The sequence below is a fragment of the Pan troglodytes genome, chromosome 10 (genome assembly GCF_028858775.2).
Source record: "Pan troglodytes isolate AG18354 chromosome 10, NHGRI_mPanTro3-v2.0_pri, whole genome shotgun sequence".
Classification (NCBI taxonomy): domain Eukaryota; kingdom Metazoa; phylum Chordata; class Mammalia; order Primates; family Hominidae; genus Pan; species Pan troglodytes.
Window position 1 is genome coordinate 48,504,881 of NC_072408.2, and position 16,127 is coordinate 48,521,007.

At 40.3% G+C, this 16,127-nt stretch overlaps 1 non-coding gene across 1 annotated transcript; it reads left to right on the forward strand.

Annotated features, from left to right (window-relative positions):
• Window positions 1-3,386: 3,386 nt before the first annotated feature.
• On the forward strand, window positions 3,387-3,518 carry LOC112205135 (small nucleolar RNA SNORA64/SNORA10 family). Its single transcript, XR_002938988.1, has one exon. It is a non-coding gene; the product is annotated as a small nucleolar RNA SNORA64/SNORA10 family (small nucleolar RNA).
• Window positions 3,519-16,127: the final 12,609 nt, after the last annotated feature.

A 16,127-nucleotide genomic window follows, 5' to 3' on the forward strand; every position in this document is an offset into this window, starting at 1 on the left:
TGTAAGTTTGACTTTTAAAATTAAGCAAGAATAATGCAAAACTGAGGACAACTCCTGGCCCAGAGTAGAGTGTTGCCCATGGCTGGTGGATACATCATTGTAATGACACTGAGCATTCAGAAGGGCTAGTGAATATTTCAGTCTGAAGTTAATAGGAAATCAACTGTAAGGCTAATTTGTTACTGTACTAGGACACTATTTTACTGAATATAAATTACCTCTTTGGGTAGATATTTCTAGGAAAGAGATTACATTTCTTCTTGCCACATTTCTCTGCAAAGTGTTCCAAGTAACTGTCTACAGCAGAGGTTGGCAACCCTTCTGTAGCATAAATGTAGCCTGAGACAATATGTGAAAGAAAGAGAGTGGCTGTGTTCCAATAAAACTTTATTTAGAAAATGACAGAGGTGGGGAAAGGGGGCTGTAGTTTGCCCATCCCCGAACTACAGTATTAGTAAGCATTGGGTAATAAATGTCACTTCTACTTAAATGTCCAAGAGACCTGCAAAGCAAAGAATCCAAGTGCGTGTATTATTTTTTTAAAATCTCATTATGGATATTAGAGCATTCAAAGCCAACATAGAAAGTTACATTTCTTTAATGTGACTATTACCATCCTTGTTTTAAATGATTTGGATGAAACCTTTGGTGTTAACTTACCAGTTTTATTTTTTAGTAGCTCTGCATAAACATAAAAAAGAATTGCCTTGAACAGTTTGGGCTGCTATAATAGAATACCACAGGCTGTGTGGCTTCAACAACAAACATGTATTTCTCGCAGTTCTGGAAGCTGGTGAATTGCCCTCTTCTTGGTTTGTAGAAGACTGTCTTTTCGTGTATTCTTACATAGTCCAGAGAGATCATCTCTCTTACTTATCTTCTTATAAGGGCACTAATCCCACTCATGAGGGCTCCCCTCTTATGACCTAATCACCTCCCAATGTCCCACCTCCTAATATCATCACAGAGGGGGCTATAATTTCGACATATGAACTTGGCAGGGACACATTCAGCCTATAACAAGAATCTAGATGCCAGTGGTTGAAAGAGGCTAGGATGACCTTCCAGGTGTCTGCAATCATACAACTGATAGCAGTGCTACGTCAGTATGTGGTTAATAGGTGATAAGCATCTTTCCAACTTATATATTGTGCCATCTCTGACACTCTTATTGTTTTGCAGATTAGTGGAAGGCTAATTTCATTTGAATGAGTTACTGGAATTTTCTATGGCCAAAGTATATGGTAACTCTTATAAAATATTTCTTATGACTAAGCAATATTTCATGAAGGTTCCTGTTTGTTTTTGTTTGTTTGTTTTGGGGCGTGTGTGTGTGTGTGTGTGACCACTGAATGGAATTATTTTTTAGTTAGCCCATAATAATATATTCAATAATGTTTAGTGAAGTTAATAAATTGAGTCAATTACAACTTCCTTCCCTAGAGATTCTTTTCAGGGTTATGTTTCTTATTAAAAATGATGACCAGGGCTGGGCATGGTGGCTCACACCTGTAATCCCAGCACTTTGGAAGGCCGAGGTAGGTGGATCACCTGAGGTCAGGAGTTTGAGACCAGCCTGGCCAACAGGGTGAACCCTCATCTCTACTAAAAATACAAAAATTAGCTGGGCATGGTGGTGGGCTCCTGTAATCCCAGCTACTTGGGAGGCTGAGGCAGGAGAATCGCTTGAACCCAGAGGCAGAGGTTGTGGTGAGCCGAGATCATGCCATTGCACTCCAGCCTAGGTGACAGAGCGAAACTCCGTCTCAAAAAGAAAAAAAAAAAAAAAAAGATGACCAAGCCTGGTGTCTCATGCCTGTAATCCTAGCACGTTAGGAGGCCAAGGTGGGAGGATCACTTAGGACCAGGAGTTTGAGACCTGCCTGGGCAACATGGTAAAACCCTGTCTCTACAAAAAATACAAAATTTAGGTGGGTGTGGTAGCAAACAACTGTAGTCCCAGCTACTTGGGAGGCTGAGGTAAGAGAATCACTTGAACCTGGGAGATGGAGGCTGCAGTGAGCCATGATCACACCACTGTACTCCAGCCTGGGCAATAGAGTGAGAGCCTGTCTCAAAAAAAAAAAGAAAAATTAGCTGGACTGGAGTATCACTTGGTCCCAGGAGTTCAAGGTTACAGTGAGCTATGAGCACACCACTGCACTCTAATCTGGCTGACAGAGTGAGAACCTGTCTCCAATAACTAATAATAATAATAATTTTAAAATATAAAATGACACATAGTTTACATATTTTTCTTAAGTTGTGATGGAGAACCTTCATAATAATATGAAAAATCCAATATATTATTCCTTAGGGTCTTAGTTATTAATCTCATTATGATGTCATAACAGATGTTGGCACTCAGCTCTAGGTAGAGAGAAGAGGTGGCATTGACAATTTAAAAATGATTTTGAAATCAGTCATTTTCTAATTCTATTTAGTAGTAACAGTAGCACTGTAGTAATTGCTGCAGTAGTAGCAGTTAACATTTACTGAGTTCTAACACATAAAAAACTGTACTAAACACTACACATATATATCATTTAATCCCCAAAATAGCTAATGTTGGAGGTATAATTTTACAGATGAGGAAATGAAATGGCAAGAGGTTACAAAATGTATCCAAAGTTAGAGGACTCAAACCAAATCAGTCTGATAGCAAAGTCACTGCTTTTAACTACAATGTCAGTGATCTCAAAGTGTGGTCTCCAGACCAGCAGCATCAACATCACCTGAGAATGTGTTAGGAATGCAGATTCTCAACCCTCATCCCCATCAGCTGAATCAGCAACTCTGGAGGTGGGGACACATTTGTCACATTCTCTCTAGGTAATTCCAAAGTCCACTGACATTTGACAACCTCTGTACTATGCTAAGCTGCATGTAGAAGAAGTACCAAACACTGAGTAAACATTAGTTGTGCAATTAAGCAAATGCGATAACAGGAGAGAACTACCCAGCACAGCACAGAGCTCACAGTGAGCAGTAGCTTATAATAGTTTATTTCTGTTATATTAATACCCACCACATCTGTCTATTGTGAAGTTAGATTATTAAAAACTGTTCCTGAACTGCCATCTGCATTCTAAGTTGGGAGGGGAGAAGCCCAGCACCCTCTACTTAGAAAGAAATTATCCTTCCAGGCCAACCAAGATCTTGAGCAATTGTTTTTTAGCTAAAAAACTAATTCCACATTTTGTATTCATCAAAATGCCCATTGCTTTATCTGGATTTCAGGGTAGGAGAAATCCACATATTTGACAACATTCCTTTGAATGAAACTAAGAAGTAATGTTGGTAGTGGTGGCCTGAGTGATACATGTGATTGTGGCAGAGATTAATGGTGACCAAAGAAACTTAACAAGTTTTAAAATTATAAAATAGGCCTCTCAGTTCCGCTTAATCACACAGGTCCAGTGTGTGCTTGGTGTCTTTTCTGGGAGGCAGAGGAAGGCTCTCCTAATCACAACAGACCTGCCCAGAAGGGCCTCTCTATTTCTAGGAGTATGATAGCTTTTGGGGGGAAAAAAAAAGAAAATAATGGATGCTGCCGGGTGCAGTAGCTAATGCCTGTAATCCCAGCACTTTGGGAGGCTGAGGTGGGCAGATCACGAGGTCAGGAGTTCAAGATCACCATGGCCAACATGGTGAAACCCCGTCTCTACTAAAAATACAAAAATGATTTAGGTGTGGTGGTGGGCGCCTGTAATCCCAGCTACTCAGGAGGCTGAGGCAGGAGAATCGCAATTATCATGTATCAATAAAAATTTTATTAAACTATCATTCATAGCATCCATTCTTTTCTTTCTTTTTTTTTTTTTTTTGAGACAGAGTCTTGCTCTTGTTGCCCAAGCTAGAGTGCAATGGCACGATCTGGGCTCACTGCAACCTCCGCCTCCTGGGTTCAAGTGATTGATACATGATAATTGTACATATGTATGGGATACGTGTGATATGTATTAAACATGCATACAATGTGTAATGATCAAATCAGGGTAGTTGGGAGATTTGTCACTTCAAACATTTTTTTATTTTTTATGTTGGGAACATTCCAAATATTATCTTTTAGCTATTTTGAAATATACAATAAATTATTGTTAATTATAGTCACCCTACTATGCTATGGAACACTAGAACTTATTCCTTCTAATTGTATTTTTGCACCTTTAACCAACCTCTCTTTATTTCCCATCCCCAACCTTTCCCAGCCTCTAGTAACTATTATTCTACTCTCTACATCCATGAGCTCAATATTTTTAGCTACCACATATGAGTGAGAACATGCAATATTTCCACTTCTTCTACCCATTATTCTGGGCCTGGTTTATTTCACTTAACATAATATCTTCCAGTTCCATCTATGTTAATGCAAATGACAGAACTTCATTCTTTTGTGGCTGAATAGTATTCCATTGTGTATATGTATACAATATTTTTTAATCCATTCATTGATGGACACTTAGGCTGATTCGATATTGTGACTTTTGGGATTGCTGAATTGTATGGCACATCTATCTTTAGTTTTTAGAGGAAGGTCGATACTGTTTTCCACAGTGGCTGTACCAGTTTCCACTCCCCCCGGTAGTGGACTAGTGTTCTCCTTTCTCTGCATCCTAACCAGCATTTGTTGTTGTTTTTTTTGATAATAGCCTATTTTAATGGATGCTATCAATAATATAATTTAGTAGGATAGTTTTAGTGATACCTTTTTGAATTTATATTTTCATAACTTGTGAAATGTCCCTCACACCTCATCTTTTGGCCTCTTCTCTATCTCTAAGATTTTGCGAAACCTTGCACACATGCATGACTTGGAATGCCAGGCATAATGGGAAGTTGCCACACAAGAAAAGAAAGAAAAACTCGGCTAGGCGTGGTGACTCAGGCCTGTAAATCCCAGCACTTTGGGAGGCTGAGGTGGGCAGATCACGAGGTCAGGATATCGAGACCATCCTGGCTAACATGGTGAAACCCCGTCTCTACTAAAAATACAAAAAACTAGCTGGATGTGGTGGCACGTGCCTGTAGTCCCAGCTACTCGGGAGGCTGAGGCAGGAGAATCGCTTGAACTTGGGAGGCGGAGGTTGCAGTGAGCCAAGATTGCACCACTGCACTCCAGCCTGGGCAACAGAGTGAAACTCCATCTCAAAAAAAAAAGAAAACAAAAAGAAAAACTCATTTCTGTTGAACACTTTTTAACATGAAAAAAAGGTAACTTTTTTTGGTAAGTGATTCTAGTGGTGGTGTATGGAAGACAGGAGGGTGGTCAGTATCAGAAGAGATCACATTCAGCTCAAAGAGTTCAAGAGAAGATAGAGTTGGAAAACATGCTGTTCTACCTTTATGCTACACAATTTTAAACTAAAGGACCTCAAAATGGGTTATTGTTCACATTTTCCATAATTCTCTTAGTGAGACTTGCATTTGTGGTTATCAACAGTGAATCGCAGTAATTACCTTGGAGAGAGTTATTGGAAACAGGCCACACAGTAGAAGATCCAGTGACATGTGTAATGATGTAACCAGCATTAAATAAATGGACCTAGGGAACTGAAGAGACAAGCAGGTCTGTATGGTTCCAATATAAACAGGTTCCCAAGAGTCATGACATTGTGAGTCATGATGGTACCGCTAACTTTTTTTTTGCAGGGAGGCAGTATAATATATAATTGGTAAGATTAACTCTTTTAAGTGTACAACTTTATGAATTTGGACAAATGCATACAGTCATATAACTGCCACCACAATTAAGATTTTCAATGTACATCTTAAACTAATCACAGTCTAGATTCAAGGAGTATTCTACCTCTTCACTGTGTGGTGCCCCAACTGGTGTACTAGGGTTATGGCTGTCATACATTTTGCTTTTACATATGCTACACATCCACAAAACTACTGTACTTTCCCTGTACTCACTCTTTTCCCTGTTTTCACTACTACTATTTTTAAAATTTAGCTAATCAATTATCTTTTACAGCTATTAAAAGTCAGAAAAAGTCTTTTACGTTTATCTTCATTTTAACCATTTCTGGAATCTTCATTTCTTTGTGTAGATCCAACTTTCTCTCTGGTATGTAGAACTTAAGCCTGAAAAACTTCCTCTAATATTTCTTATAGTCCGCTTCTGGGTAATGAATTCTCTGCTTTTGTGTGAAAAGTCTTAATTTCTCCTTCATTTTTGAAAGATATTCACACTGCGTATAGAATTGCGGAGAGTTATTATTTTTCCCTTCTCTCAGCAGTTTAAACATGCCAATTTGTCTCCAGACTTGCATGGTTTCTGAAGCCTGCCATAATTCATTTTTTTCATTTTTTTATTATTCTACTTTAAGTTCTAGGGTACACGTGCACAACATGCAGGTTTGTTACATATGTATACATCTGCCATGTTGGTGTGCTGCACCCATTAACTTGTCATTTACATTAGGTATATCTCCTAATGCTATCCCTCCCCCAACCCCCCACCCCATGGCAGGCACCGGTGTGTGATGTTCCCCATCCTGTGTCCAACTGTTCTCATTGTTCAATTCCCACCTATGAGTGACAACATGCAGTGTTTGGTTTTCTGTCCTTGTGACAGTTTGCTCAGAATGATGGTTTCCAGCTTCATCCATGTCCCTATAAAGGACATGAACTCATCCTTTTTTATGGCTGCATAGTATTCCATGGTGTATATGTGCCACATTTTCTTAATCCAGTCTATCATTGTTGGACATTTGGGTTGGTTCCAAGTCTTTGCTATTGTGAATAGTGCCACAATAAACATACGTGTGCATGTGTCTTTATAGCAGCAGGATTTATAATCCTTTGGGTATATACCTAGTAATGAGATGGCTGGGTCAAATGGTATTTCTAGTTCTAGATCCTTGAGGAATCAACACACTGTCTTCCACAATGGTTGAACTAGTTTACAGTCCCACCAACAGTATAAAAGGGTTCCTATTTCTCCACATCCTCTCCAGCACCTGTTGTTTCCTGACCTTTTAATGATCGCCATTCTAACTGGTGTGAGATGGAATCTCATTGTGGTTTTGATTTGCATTTCTCTGATGGCCAGAGTGAACGGGCAACCTACAGAATGGGAGAAAATTTTTGCAATCTACCCATCTGACAAAGTGCTAATATCCAGAATCTACAAAGAACTTAAACAAATTAACAAGAAAAAATCAAACAACCCCATCAAAAAGTGGGTGAAGGATATGAACAGACACTTCTCAAAAGAAAACATTTATGCAGCCAACAGACACATGAAAAAAGGTACCGCTATCTTTTTATCATGGTGGGAAATGTGAAATTATCCAGGAATGGCATCTGTGACAATAAAGAAGATGAAAAGATGATTCCTAGACCAAAATAGGAAGAGATGATGTCTGGATATTTGCCCTGATTTGACAATAAATAAATATGTAAGCATCTCTTCTACTCCTTTCTACCCATTATTCTGAATTTTTATTGATAAATCACTATACTTTCCAGAGCCCACACAATTTGTAAAGCATTTTCAATAAAACTGTTTAGTTAGGCAAGGCTTCTTAAAATGTATACATATATTTTCCTTGCTTTGCAGATGGGTGCCTCCCAGAGCCACCTGCACCCGTCATGGTCAATCCCACTGTGTTCTTTGATGCCATCATCAACTTGGGCTGTGTCTTCTTTGAGCTGTTTGCAGACAAAGTTCCACAGACAGCAGAAAATTTTGTGCTTGAGAGCTGGCGAGAGAGGATTTTGTTATATGGGTTCTTACTTTTACAGAATTATTCCAGGCCTTACGTGCTAGGGTGGTGACTTCATGCCGTTATGGCATTGGTGACAAGCTTATCTACAGAGAGAAATTTGATGATGAGAATCTCATCCTGAAGCATACAGGTCCTGGCGTGATGTTCATGGTAAATGCAGGACTCAGCACAAACAATTCCCAGTTTTTAAACTGCACAGCCAAGACTGAGTGGTTACATAGCAAGCCTGTTATCTTTGGGAAGATAAAAGAGGGCATGAATATTGTGGAAACCATGGAGCACTTTGGATCCAGGAATGGCAAGACCAGCAAGAATATCACCATTGCCAATTGTGGAAAATGCTAGTAAATTTGACTTGTTTTATCTTAACCACTAGACCATTTTTTCTGTAGCTCAGGAAAGCACCCTTCCACCCCATTTACTCGCAATATCCTATAATCTTTGTGCTCTCACTGCAGTTCTTTGGGTTCTATATTTTTCCTATTCCCCTTCACATCTAGCTGGATTGCACAGTTAAGTTTATTAATTATGAAATAAAAATTAAATAACAATAAACAATTTTCCAGGGGCCCTATATATCCCACATAGTAGCAGCTCTGCTTGGCTGTGACCCTATGTTTGAGAGTTAACAAGTATTAATTGATGCACTACATACGGTAGTATCATGTTCTGTCAAATGCTGTTATTCCAGCCCCAAAAAACTGTATAAGGCAAACCTTGCCTTAAGAGCCATGGTCTTGCTGGTAATACAGAACTTACCCATATGAAACATATCAGGAGATACATAAAATTAGATATTATATGGTGCCTAATCGATTAGATGTATCTTTAAACATGGTAGACATGGTTAATGCTCAGGATTGAGGGAGGGTCAAGCTCAGTCTGGGCTGGTGTCTCAAGGAAAGCTTAGTGGCACTTGATGTAGCCCTGAGGCACACGCTGAACTTGGACAGGCTCAGAAGTGTGCAGAAAGCTGGCAGGGTGTAGGGGGCAACAGTAGGAATATCTTAGGGAGGAAGCCTCTCTATTGAGAGTCAGACTTGGGGGCATTCTGAACTAAAGAAGGTGCAGCCTCTGCTGTCTCTTGGAACTAGGCTCTTGAGCTATTAACAGCAGAAAAACCACCCTGCGGGGAGAAGTGGCAAGCTATCAGGACACCCTTCACTACCCTGTGAATAGGAGACACTGACGGAATGCATTTTGGGGCGGAAATCTCTCACTGGAAATAATCTTGGTGATTTCTTTAACGTCAGTATCTCGACTCAGACTTAGCCCAACAACTACATTCTTGCCACACTCTCTCCATCTTCTTCAGGTCGTCTTTCTGTTGTGCTGTCTTAGGAACAATTTCTGTTCTTGCCTGTTTGCCATCTAAGCCCCCACCTCATTCTCTAAGCATGAATACCAATTTTCACCTTGCACTTTTGCCAAACCTCAGCTCCATGTTGACTTGAAGCCAGAAGAACTGTGACTGAGGCTGAATTTGCCACTTATTTTCTCTATAACCTTGGGCAGGGCACTGTGTGCCTCAGAACTTCTATTTCTCTGTTTGTAAATGAAGATAATGATGCCTTGCGACTTACTTCATGGGGGTATTTTGAGGAGAAAATAAAGTACTTTAGTTTAAAATAATAATACCTAATAATAATAATAATATCTAATACTTAAATAGAACTTATTCTATGTCAGGCAATCTTCTAAGTGCTTTAGATATATTAATTATTTTAATTCTCACCATAACCCTGTGAAGAAGAAATTATTATCACCATTTACAATGAGAAAGTTTAGGCATAGAGAAATTAAGTAAAAATAACACAATTGTTAAGTGTAAGAGCTGAGATTTAAACCTTGGCAGTCCGGTTCCAGAATCTGTTCCCTCAACAACCACATTATATTGTTTATCTAATAATAAGAAGAACTAACACTTGTGTAAGGCTTACTACATGCCAGATACTATTCCAATGGTCCAATTAACTTACTTAACTGTCACAATAGTCCTTTGAGGTATCTATGAGGAAGATGCTGTTATTACCTGTATTAAAATGCTCTGTGAAGACTTCTACATGTAGGAAGGCAGAATAGATGTACTTTCCTTATTCCTCCTACTAAGTACAAAAGAAAACCCTGTCCAGCATACATAAATCAAACACAGGGAAACTCTAAAAGGTGAGATAAGAAGGTAGACTGACTAGGGACCTCAGAATCGAAGAAACAATATGTTGGTAAGCTCCCTGGTTTTTTGTTTTCCCCTCATACAACTCAGACTTGGAGCTGAAGAAGGCAGCAACCTGAAAATGCCAATGGGTGTAAACAAACAAACAAAGAAACAAACAAAAAAGCCCCAACAAAAACTTGCTCTCTCTAGTCAAAAGAAAGGACCAGGCTGGGCCGGATAGCTCAACACCTATAATCCGAGCACTTTGGAGGGCCATGGCAGGAGGATTGCTTGAGGCCAGGGATTCAAGACTAGCCTGGACAACACAGCAAGACCCTGTCTAGAGAGAGAGAGAGAGAGAGAGAGAGAAAGGACCAGGAAAGGAACACCCTAGCAAGACAAAAGACCTTTGAGATAATAGCTGCTCTACACTAGACAAACACCACAGAAAAATCTCTGGTCCCATTCCCACCTATGCCAGCAAAGGCTGAATGAGGAGCCTAGACTTCCACCTTTGCGCAGCTTTAAAAAGGAGCCCAAACCTCCTTATCAGCGTGGTATCAGAAAAGGCTGAGTAGAGAGCCTAGACTTTTATTGCATGGAGGTAATGAAGCCTCTCTCACGTAGTGTTGGGGAGATCAGCTGGGGAGCTGGATTCCCATCCTCATCTAATAGTAATAAGGCACCCTTCTCCATCCCCACTGGGATGGAGTCAGAGGAGGCCTAGTGTGGAGAGTCAGGAGTTTCACCACCACCCAATCATAATGAGGTCCTTCTACATCTCCACCATAGTAACAACGGGAGTATATAAGGAGCTGCGGGTACATAAGGAGCAGCACTCTGGTAAGGGTACATAGTGAGGCACCCCTATGCTACCAGCCAGGGAGATCTCAATGGAGGCCTAATGAGGAAACAGAATTCTCACCTACACCCAATGGCAAAGAGGATACACTTATTTCTTTACCCCTCATACAACTCAGACTTGGAACTGAAGAAGGTAGCAACCTGAAAATGCCAATGGGTGTAAACAAACAAACAAACAAGCAAACAAAAAAGCCCCAACAAAAACTTGCTCTCTCTAGCCAAAAGAAAGGACCTCAGCAGCCACCAAAGTTATTTGGCAAATCTGGATAACCTCACTTGGCAGTAATGAGGTAGTCCCCTTTCCTTCCCCTGCCAGAATAGTGTCAGAGGAAGCCAAAAAAAATGAAGGTTAAATAAGCTCCAGAGTCTTATAGTACCCCCAAATGTCCAGATTTCAATAAAAAAACACTTATCAAGAACAAGGAAGATCTCAAAATAAATTTTTAAAAAGACAATCAATAGACACCAGCAGAGAGATGACAAGGATACTGGAATTATCTGACAAAGATTTTAAAGTACTCATAAAAATGCATCAGCAAACAATTATGAACACACTTGAAACAAATGAAAAGACAGCATCAGTAAAAAATAAATAAATAAATAAATAAAAAATAAAGAACATTTCAGGAGAGAAAGAAAAGACATAAAAAGGAATCAAATGAAAATTTTAGAACTGAGAAATACAGTAACCAAAACTTTAAAACTCTCTGGTTGGGCCCAATGACAGAATAGATGAAGCAGGGAAAATATTAAGTAAACTGAAGTTAAAAAAATAGAAATTATCCAATCCTAAAAAGAAAGAGAAAATAAACAAATAAACACAGTCTCAGGGACCTGTGAAACTATAACAAAAGATCTCATATTCGTGTGATGAGAAAAGACCCTGAAGGAGAGGAGAGGAGAAAGAAGGCAAGGCTGAAAGCGTACTCGAAGAAATATTGGCAAAAAGTTCTACAAATTTGACAAAAGATATAAACCTATAGATTCAGTAAGTTAAACAAATTCCAAAAAGGTTAACCTAAAGAAATCCACAACAAGACATACACAAAGTCAAACTTCTGAAGACTAAAAACAACGACAACAAAATACCTTGGAAACAGCAAAAGAGAAATGACATCTTACCTATTAAGTGGAAAATTCAAATGACAGGTGATTTTTCTTCTGAAACCATGGAGGCCAGAAGGAAGTGGCATATTCTTCAGCTACTGAAAGAAAACAACTATTCTCAAGTCCTATAACCAGCAAAAACATCCCTCAGAAATGAAGAAGAAATCAATATATTCTCAGATGAAAAAAGACAAAAAGAATTTGTTGCCAGAAGACCTAAAAAAATACCTGATGTTCCTGAAGCAGAAAGCAAATAATAAAAGAAGAAATCTTGGAATATCAGGAAGAAGGAAAGAACATGGAAAGCAAAAATGTGGGTAAACACAGTAAACTTCCCTTCTCCTCTTGAATTTTCTAACTTATATTTGATGCTGGAAACAAAAATTAAATATTGGCCAGGTGCAGTGGCTCAAACCTGTAATCCCAGCACTTTAGGAGGCCAAGGTGGGTGGATCATTTGAGGTCAGGAGTTTGAGACCAGCTTGGCCAACATGGTGAGACCCCATCTCTACTAAAAACACAAAAATTAGCCAGGCATGCTGGTGCATGCCTGTAATCCCTGCTACTCGTGAGGCTGAGGTTGGAGAATCACTTAAACCCTGGAGGCAGAGGTTGCAGTGAGCTGAGATTGCACCACCGCACTCCAGCCTGGGCAACAGAATGAGATTCTGTCTCAAAAAAAAAAATTATATATTGTCTAAGTACTATAACATTACCCTAATTGTGTATAGAAAAATTACTAAGACTATTACAAGCAGGGGAGGGTAAAGGGAGGCATAATTTTTATACTTCACTCAAACTGGTAAAATGAAAACTTCAATAGACTGTGATTAGTTGTGCATATATTGTGTCACATCTAAAACACCCAAAAATAAAAAAGTTACACAAATACATACACTAAAAAATGCTATAGGTAAATATAAATTGAATTCTAAAAGAGTAACTCTCAGAAAGACAGGAAAGACAAATGAAAACAAAGATCAAACAAAAAACAAAACCAAAAAAATTACAGTAAATGGAAATGGTCTAAATATATCAATTAAAAGATATTCTTACAGTGGATTATAAAACATGACCCAACTATATGCTGTCTACAAGAAACTCACTTCAAATACAATGATAAAGGCAAGATGAAAGCAAAAGGATAGAAAAATATATTGTGTAAATATTAATTTTAAAAAGCAAGAGTAGACATATTATTAGGTACACTAGGCTTTAGAAAAAAGAAAATTACCAGAGACAGAGAGGGATATTATGTAATGATAAAAGGGTCAGTCCGCCAAAAGACATAGTAATCCTAAATGTGTATGCTCCAAACAACAGAGATTCAAAATATGTGAAGCAAAACCAATAAGACTGAAAGAAAAAATAGAGAAATCCACAATTACAGTTGGAGACTTCAACCTACCCCTCTCAACAATTGGCTTAACAACCAGAAAGAAGATCGGGAAGAATATAGGACTCAACAACACCATCAACCAACAAGATCAAATAGACATTTAGAGAACACTATACCAAACAGCAGCAGTACACAGGTTCTCTTCAATGGCCTCTGTATTAGTCCGTTTTCACACTGCTGATAAAGACATACCCAAGACTGGGCGATTTATAAAGAAAAAGAAATTTAATGGATTTACAGTTCCACGTGGCTGTGGAGGCCTCACAATCATGGCAGAAGGCAAAAGGCACTTCTTTTTCTTTTTCTTTTTTTTTTTTTCAGATGGAGTCTCACTGTGTCACCCAGGCTGGAGTGCAGTGGCATGATCTTGGCTCACTGCAACCTCTGCCTCCCAGGTTCAAGCAATTCTTCTACGTTAGCCTCCCAAGTAGCTGGGATTACAGGCACCGGCCACCATACCCAGTTAATTTTTGTATTTTTAGTAGAGACGAGGTTTCACCATATTGGCCAGGCTGGTCTTGAACTCCTGACCTCAGGGGATCCACCTGCCTTGGCCTCCCAAAGTGTTGGTGGCAGCAAGAAAGAATAACAGCAGCCGGGTGCGGTGGCTCATGCCTGTAATCCCAGCACTTTATAATCCCAGCACTTTTTTTTTTTCTCAAAAAAAAAAAAAAAAGAAAGAAAGAAATAACAGAACTTGTGCAGGGAAACTCCCCTTTATAAAACCATCAGATCTCATGAGATTTAATTCACTATCAGGAGCACAGCACAGGAAAGACCCACCCCCATGATTCAATTACCTCTCACTGGGTCCCTCACATGACACACGGGAATTGTGGGAGCTATGATTCAAGATGATAATTGGGTGGGGACACAGCCAAACCATATCAGCCACTAAACATATATTAAGAAAAATGATATCGTGAGAAAACAATCTTTAACAAATTATAAAAATTGAAAACTTTTTTTCAATTTCAATTCAACATTTTCAGTTTCAAGGTGGGAGGAGTGCTTGAGCCCAAGAGTTCAAGACCTGAGTGACATAGCAAGATCCTGTCTGTATTTTTTTTAAAAAACAAACAACAGGAAAATCTCCAAACACTTGAAAACTAAATACACTTACAAATAACATGTGGGCCAGAGATAAAATATATTAAAATTTAAAAATACATTAAACTAGGCTGGGCGCAGTGACTCACGCCTGTAATCCCAGCACTCTGGGAGGCTGAGGCGGGTGGATCACGAAGTCAGGAGATCGAGACCATCCTGGCTAACATGGTGAAACCCCGTCTCTACTAAAAATACAAAAATTAGCTGGGTGTGGTGGCAGGCGTCTGTAGTCCCAGCTACTCGGGAGGCTGAGGCAGGAGAATGGCGTGAACCCGGAAGGCGGAGCTTGCAGTGAGCTGAGATCATGCCACTGCACTCCAGCCTGGGCAACAGAGCAAGACTCTGTCTCAAAAAAAAAAAAAAATTACACTAAATAAAAATGAGCCTGCAACATATCAAAATCTGTGTGACACAAGTAAAGTAGTGCTGAGGGAGAAATTTAAGGACTAAATGCTTAAGTTAGAAAAGAAGTTAAGTCTCCACTCAATAATCTAAGTTTCTACCTCAAGAACCTAAAAAAAGAAATACAAAATAAACCCAAAGCAAACATAAAGAAGAAAATAAACATAATGTGTCTGGAATTGGTGGGTTCTTGGTCTCACTGACTTCAAGAATGAAGCCACAGACCCTCCTGGTGAGTGTTACAGCTCTTAAGGTGGTGCGTCTGGAGTTTGTTCCTTCTGCTGTTCAGATGTGTTCAGAGTTTCTTCCTTCTGATGGGTTCGTGGTCTTGCTGGCTCAGGAGTGAAGCTGCAGACCTTCGCGGGAGTGTTACAGCTCTTAAGGCAGCGCGTCTGGAGTTGTTCATTCCTCCCGGTGGGCTCCTGGTCTTGCTGGCTCAGGAGTGAGGCTGCAGACTTTCGTGGTGAGTGTTACAGCTCATAAAAGCAGTGTGGACCCAAAGAGTGAGCAGTAGCAAGATTTATTGCAAAGAGTGAAAGAACAAAGCTTTCACAGTGTGGAAGGTGACCCAAGCGGGTTGCCACCGCTGGCTCTGGCAGCCTGCTTTTATTCTCTTATCTGGCCCCACCCACATCCTGCTGATTGGTAGAGCCGAGTGGTCTGTTTTGACAGGGCGCCGATTGGTGCGTTTACAATCCCTGAGCTAGACAAAAAGGTTCTCCACCTCCCCACCAGATTAGCTAGATACAGAGTGTGGACACAAAGGTTCTCCAAGGCCCCACCAGAGTAGCTAGATACAGTGTCAACTGGTGCATTCACAAACCCTGAGCTAGACACAGGGTGCTGATTGATGTGTTTACAAACTTTGAGCTAGATAGAGTGCCAATTGGTATATTTACAATCCCTGAGCTAGACATAAAGGTTCTCCAAGGCCCCACCAGAGTAGCTAGATACAGAGTGTCCATTGGTGCATTCACAAACCCTGAGCTAGATACCAAGTACTGATTGGGGTATTTACAATCCCTGGGCTAGACATAAAGGTTCTCCACGTCCCCACCAGACTCAGGTGCCCAGCTGGCTTCACCCAGTGGATCCCGCACCGGGACTGGAGGTGGAGCTGCCTGCCAGTCCCGTGCAGTGTGTCCACACTCCTCAGCCCTTGGGTGGTCGATGGGACTGGGTGCCATGGAGCAGGGGGCAGCGCTCATCGGGGAGGCTCGGGCCTCACGGGAGCCCATGGAGGAGGTGGGAGGCTCAGGCATGGCAGCCTGCAGGTCCCAAGCCCTGCCCCGTGGGCAGCTAAGGCCCAGTGAGAAATTGAGCACAGCGCCGGTGGGCTGGCACTGCTGGG